The sequence below is a fragment of the Helianthus annuus genome, chromosome 3 (genome assembly GCF_002127325.2).
Source record: "Helianthus annuus cultivar XRQ/B chromosome 3, HanXRQr2.0-SUNRISE, whole genome shotgun sequence".
Lineage (NCBI taxonomy): Eukaryota > Viridiplantae > Streptophyta > Magnoliopsida > Asterales > Asteraceae > Helianthus > Helianthus annuus.
In genome coordinates, this window is record NC_035435.2 from 172,833,634 (window position 1) to 172,840,672 (window position 7,039).

The following is a 7,039-nucleotide window of genomic DNA, read 5'->3' on the forward strand; positions in this document are numbered from 1 at the left end:
ACTCCGGGATGATAATAACGCAAACACAAATAAAAAAACAAACAGAATGTGAGTGTTTTTTTGTTGAAACCTCGGATGTGGACCAAGAACGCACTGTAGGTTGCATTTTATGGGAGCTAAAGACGCCTCGTATAGGTCTTTACTCCCCGTATGCCTTTAAGTCATGTCAGACATAGTCCCTTCATAGTCAAATCGGTCAGTCCAAGACGCCTCGTATAGGTCTATACGAGGCGTCTAAGGGCCTTCGTATTGGCCCCTCGTACAGGCCTAGACTCCCCGTATAAGTTGACTGATGTGACGTTGTACGAGGTGCAGAAGTTGGTCGGGAAAAGCAACCCTATACGCTTCGTATAGCCCTATACGAAGCGTATAGAAGGGTGTGGATTTAGGGAAAAAGGTGTCTGAATATGTACACCCTTTGAGGGAATTCTCAGGAATAGTTGTATTAATTAGTTTTATACGGCTAATGTTTAACTAGGTTAGATAGTGTAAGATATACGGGCTGAACTAATATATTATGTAAAATAGATGTTGAAATAATAACACTAAATAACAGGTGTACACGACTAAAGTAAAATAGAAAGTATGAATCTTGTCACTTTAAAAAACATAATCTTTTTTGTTTCGTTTTAATATTTTCAAAATCTTATCATAATTATAACTTATTAGATTTTGCAGTTGGTTATTTAGTTCAAATTGTTACAACTTAATTAAAGAAAAATATTGTTTCGTAAGCCCCAAATTAAGAAAACGACACTCACGATATTGTAAACAATTTGTTTATCAGTTAAGTAATTTTGTCAGTTCTTTCAAATTTGTTCATATTCCAAAGGGTAAGGGCGTCATTATATACATCTACATTAGGGGCTTTAGGCCATTCCCTCACGAATTGATGTACATCTACAACACGAGTTGGAGTATGTATTTTACGCTTTCAGTAAAACGAGAGAGGCTAAAGGGATCATGGTTAATACGTTATTGGAGTTGGAAACACACCCGATTAATTCGTTTTCCGGTACCAACTTCCCGCCGGTGTATCCCATGGGACCCGTACTCAATCTAGACGGTGTAGCCGGAAAAGCCGAAGACGTGGATGTGATTAGCTAGTTGGACGGTCAACCGCCATCGTCGGTGGTGGTGTTGTGTTTAGGGAGTGGGGGAAGTTTTAATGAGGTCCAAGTGAAGGAGATAGCATGCGGTTTAGAACAAAGTGGTCAACGATTTATGTGGTTGTTACGCCGGCCACCTCCACTAGAGCAATCGTCAGAGAGGTTCCCAGATGATTATGATGACCCGAGAGCGGTGCTGCCAGACGGGTTCCCGGAGCGCACTTCGGGAATAGGGAAAGTGATTGGGTGGGGCCCACAGGTGGCGTTGTTGGCACATGAAGCAGTCGGGGGATTCGTGTCCCACTGCGGGTGGAACTCGATATTAGAGAGCTTGTGGTTCGGTGTACCAACGGCTGCGTGGCCGATGTATTCTGAGCAACCGTTAAACGCTTTTGAAATGGTGGTAGAGTTGGGGTTGGCTACTTGAAATCGGATTATAAAGATCGACACGTTTAATCCCGGCGCGAATATAGTCATTGTCACTGCAGAGGAGATCGAGAGGGGGATAAGAAGACTCATGGGAGATAACAAGGTTAAAGCAAAAGTAAAAGACATGAGCAAAACTGAGCAGAGCAACGGTGGCTGAGGGCGATACTAAGAAGACTAGCCCAAAAGAACTACATGTTCTGATTTTCACCTTTGTTTGAATTATTGCAATATTATAACATAGCTAAATATCAATAAGATTTGAGTGACTAAAACCTCAGCTGGTTACTAATCATTCCTATAGAAAAGTGGTCTAATTGGCAACTTCATTCAATATGTTGGTCAATAAATCAATGTAATGTCAATGTTCATAAGGATTCATCCTACAAAAAGCATAAGTGTTTTTTTTCAACTTGCTTTGTGCATAACTTAAGTAATTAATTTGACAACAAGATTAGCAAATACCTTCAAGTAGTCGGTAAAACCAACACAGAGTGCCACTCTTGTATCTTTTCAAAAAATACACTTGTAGAACAATTATCCAAGCGGTTTTAAAAATTTATGAATAAGAGTGAGTTGACACTAGACACGTTACAACTAATGAACAAGTAAACGGTTTTTTTTTTTTTTTTTTTTTTTTTTTTTTATGGTGAGTATACTTTTATTGAAACATATTACAGATTTCTTATTTGAAACAACTAGAAAAGAAATGTTTCATTCATACATATCAAAATCCTTATTTGAAACAACCAGAAAAGAAATGTTTCATTCATACATATCAAAATCAAAATAAATAAAAGAGTTAAATGCCATTTTAGTCCCTGTAGTTTGGGCCATTTTGCCAGTTTAGTCCAAAGGTTTGAAACGTTGCCATTTTAGTCCAAATAGTTTTAAACGTTACTATTTTAGTCCACTGGGTTAACTCCATCCCTTTATTTTGTTAACTAGAAGGGCATTTCGGTCATTTTATAAGTAATTCTGTTAACTAGAAGGGCAATTCGACCATGTAAAATGATCGGATTACGCTTCTAGCTAACATAAAAAATGAACGGAGTTAACCCAGTGGAGTAAAATGGCAACGCTTAAAACTATTTGGACTAAAATGGCAACATTTCAAACCTTTGGACTAAACTGGCAAAATGGCCCAAACCACATGGACTAAAATGGCATTTAACTCTAAATAAAAGGAAGACATAAAAACGTACCATTATATTATAATTGTAATGTCTAAGAGCTTAGTCGATCAACAAGTTGCCTCCAAGTATTTGCCGATGAATCCGTCATCAAACGTTTTGCCTCGTGCCAATAATTGGTATGGGTGGAGTAGGTAAAAGATCACTTTGTAACCAAAGTGTGGGTTTTTTATTCAACCGAGTTTGATGTCTTCCAATATAAGCAAACTTAAATTCTAATCGCTTATGAAAATGCTACTAAGAAATTTGTAGAATTAACTATGCTTCAATGCAAACTACTAGAGAATCAATTTCCACTAGTTGTAATGATGTGTATAATTAAAGCTTCGAGTAATGTAAAACCTTAGTACGCCAATTTTTCAACATGTCACCATGGTTTTAAAAAACGTTTGAGGTGTGCGCCTCCAGGCGCGCCTCGAGGCGAAACGACCAAAAAACGAGTCTGAGGCGCGCCTCATGGGGTTTTTAATGTATATGCGCCTCAGAGGGGCTGAGGCGCTAAGAAAGCTGCGCCTCAGGGGATTTTGATAGTTGTTTTTGATGTTTTTGACTTTTTGTATCAATTTCAAGCATTTCATGTCTTTTTTAAGTTTGTTTTCGATGAATCTGATGATGAAATTAGTTAGTATTATTATTTTTATAATATATATATAATTTTTATATTTATTTATTAGTACCGCTTCAGCCTTACGCCTCGTTTCGCCTCGAAGCTTACGCCTAGTGAGGCGAAGGGAAAACGCCTCGAAACTCGTTTCCGTTCTTTTAAACCTTGCATGTCACACCCCTGATGAATCTTTTAACACCCTGACAAGTATTCGACTCGTATATCCTTCTTTTACATGAACTATGCAACTCGTATACAAATATACGAGTTGTACATCCTTTTGTACAAGAAATATACGACTCATATACAAATATACAATTTGTATATCCCTTTTTACATGAACGGTGAACCATACGACTCTTATACAAATATACAAGTCGTATATAAACACCTCACAAAACAAAGCATGTAGGAGTCATATACTATGCAGTTAATATCGGTGATATATCGGTTATATCGGTCCCTTAGTAAAATATCGGTGTCAACATCGGTCAAAATATCGGTACTGATATTATCGGCGATATTGACCGATATAACCGATATATCACTGAATTATTGGTGTTAAATTGCTATATATAAATTCTGCATTATATTAAATTACCGATATCCCACCGATATCTCACCGAGATAGCCTATATTTCAAATATCGGTCCTTGACCGATATCTGATGTTTACCGCATTAACCTATATTTCAAAAGATCCAAACTTCCAAGTTATCCTGTCCTATTCCTCAAAGATTTCACTTCCAGCATCATCTAAAATTAGTAGAAATTATTATTTATCCACAAAAATCTATAGATTTATTTATACTATGAATTGAAACCTAAAGATTCCTTAGTAACTAGTTAGTAGTCCTCACCCAATAAAAGATAAATTTGCTCACTTTAAAGCATCAAAATTGTCATAAACACAAACCCACAAACTGATTTCAAATAATGAAGTTGCTTTACCTATCCCGCTCATACCAACTATGGACACAGGCTTTGTCAAATATGAAGATAAATCGCCAACCGTTATAACTGCCTACGATGGTAATGCCGTTAGTTTCTGCAGATCGGAATCAATTCCGATGGAGGCTGCACAAGAATCCACTCTTGAAAAGAAACAAGGGTTTCAGCCGACATGATTAGGGTGAATTTGGATGTCGTGGGTGCTAAAGAGAATAAAATAAAATAAAGGGTCGATTTTTTGAACAGTTTGTTTATGTTCGTTTGTTTAGTAAATGAATAAACACGAACAAGAAATTTTATTCAATAAGTTTAACACTTCGACTAGGAAGCGTTTAACGACTTTTACGATCATGCTTATAATAGACCGTTTAAAAATTTTAAAATCCGCTGAGAAAAAATTTTGTATCTTGAATTTTTTTAAACATATTTTAATTACGTATTTTTAATGGTATGACGTTATCTTTTATACAGGGCCGGCCCGTTAGTGTAATTGGGCTAGGCGACGGCTTAGGGCCTCCAAAAATAAAAATAAATCTATATTTATAAAAAAAAAAAAAGAATAGAGTAAACTGCCATTTTGGTCCCTGTGGTTTGGCTAGTTTTGCCACTTTAGTCCAAATTTCAAACTTTTTACATCCAGGGCCCTGTGGTTTGGTTTTTGTTGCCATTTTGGTCCAAATTTCAAATTTGACCAGATTTCCCATTAATACCTGCTATTTTGTCTTTACCCTCAGGGGCATTTTGGTCATTTTAGATTTATTATCTCTTTATTATAACTCAATTATAATAAATCCCCCTCTCTCTCTCAACATACAGACATCTCTCTCTCTCTCTCAACATACAACTCTGCTCTCTCTCTAAAATACCACCACCCCCACCATCGCATCATCCCCACCACCATCCCACCGCCGCCAACACCAGGAATGGCATCTTGTGCAACTAGCAGAGCACGAATGGCATCTAGCTCAGCATCACCTGAGCTTACCTTTTGTCTTCTGCTTCGCAAAATTCTGCTGGTGCTCATCGGAGAACCATTCTTAGGCTTAGGTGAGGCAGACTTTCCAGAACCCCCAACTTGTTCCTTTGATTCTGCTCCAATTGAGGCTTTCAAACAAAACTTGGGGGAGGCGGCTGAGCAAGAGGATTCACAATCGGACACAAATTAGCCCTGATTTCAACTTCAGTAGGATTTAAGCAGGGTGTAGAAGTCGATTTCACTTCCAAAGAGACCGCCTCCTTCAGCAAACCAGACCCTTCAAGCGAAGTTTCAAGCGCCGCACACTCCTCAGTTGGAGAAAAATTGAAACTTTTGCAACTAGCAGACGATAAGGGGGTAAATTTGGAGGAATTGGCGGTTTTGGAGGGATTGGCGGCTGATTTTGGCCAATCAGTGAAGAGATTTCGGAGATGAGGGTGGGAGAACCGTAGAGAGGGTTTCTAGAGAGAGAAAGAAAATTGAGCAAATGAAAAATCTTAGGGTTTGGGACGGTTGGCGGCAGTCGGATGGTGGTGTTGGCGGCAGTGGGATGGTGGTGGTGGGGATGATGCGGTGGTGGGGGTGGGGGTGGTGGTGCAGAGAGTTTAGAGAGAGAGAGGGGGGGGGGAGAGAGAGATGGTTTGAGTTTTTATTTTATTTTATTAATTAGTTATAATAAAAACTACCATTTTGGACAAAAATGCCCCTGCACAAAAAGACAAAACAACTAGTTTTCAACAGTTAAAAATGGGGTTTTTGAATATTGGACTAAAATGGCAACAAAATGCAAACCACAGGGACCCAGATTTAAAAAGTTTGAGATTTGGACTAAAATGGCAAAAGTGTCCAAACCACAGAGACCAAAATGGCAGTTTACTCAAAAGAATATTATATTTACGGTGATATTTGTTAACATTAAACCAAGTGCAGTCTGGTGGTAAGAATAAGATTTGGTTTTTGTAGAGGGCTGGGTTCGAATCCCACCTTTTACCCATTTTCAAAATTATTAATCACCTCACTCACTCTTTTAATAAAGGGTTATAAATGCATCTTTTTTAATCACCTCTCTTAATTTAATAAGCTAAAATATTTTGTCCACACAATTTTTAACCTGATACGTCCATGTAAAATTTTATTTAAAAAAAAATCGTTTCTAACTAATAACAGTAGTATACTTAAAATAAGTAGCACGTTTTAATTCCTTTCACACATAATGTAAGTTGTTATTTATTAGGTTAAACTTTTTTTACTAACTTAGATTTGATTTATGTATTAGATCCCAACATTATTTAATTAGGGAAATCATCTAGTTTATATAATGGTTAAGTGCTTTATAAGTTTCTTCCTAATATATTTTATGTCAGATACAAACGGAAAGTATGAGGGCCTCGAATTTTTAATTCGCTTTGGGCCTCGAAAATTCTAATAACTGCACTGCTTTTATATATATTATGCAACCGACTATGATAGGAAAACATATCATCGAATGATAAACACTCACTTGAACATCCAAAATTAACGACACCAATGGAAAAATTTTCTGAGTTCGCCACCTAACACACCAACAATACTCACCGCCGCTGTCTACGCTATTACCTATTGGACACCATCGGGACCACCATTATCATTGGCACCATCATCATTGCCACCACCTACACCGGCGTCGTCAATACCCGACCAATACCTACATTACACGACACACGCCCACGACCCACCCCACCCGCCACCTCCTCCATCATCATCATGAACGCCCCCTTAACCAACGTTACACACCCTTCAAG

General features: G+C 37.8%; 1 pseudogene; it reads left to right on the forward strand.

Moving 5' to 3' along the window:
• The first annotated feature begins 585 nt into the window (after nt 1–585).
• LOC110932632 lies at nt 586–1,990 on the forward strand (annotated as a pseudogene).
• The last annotated feature ends 5,049 nt before the right edge of the window (nt 1,991–7,039 follow it).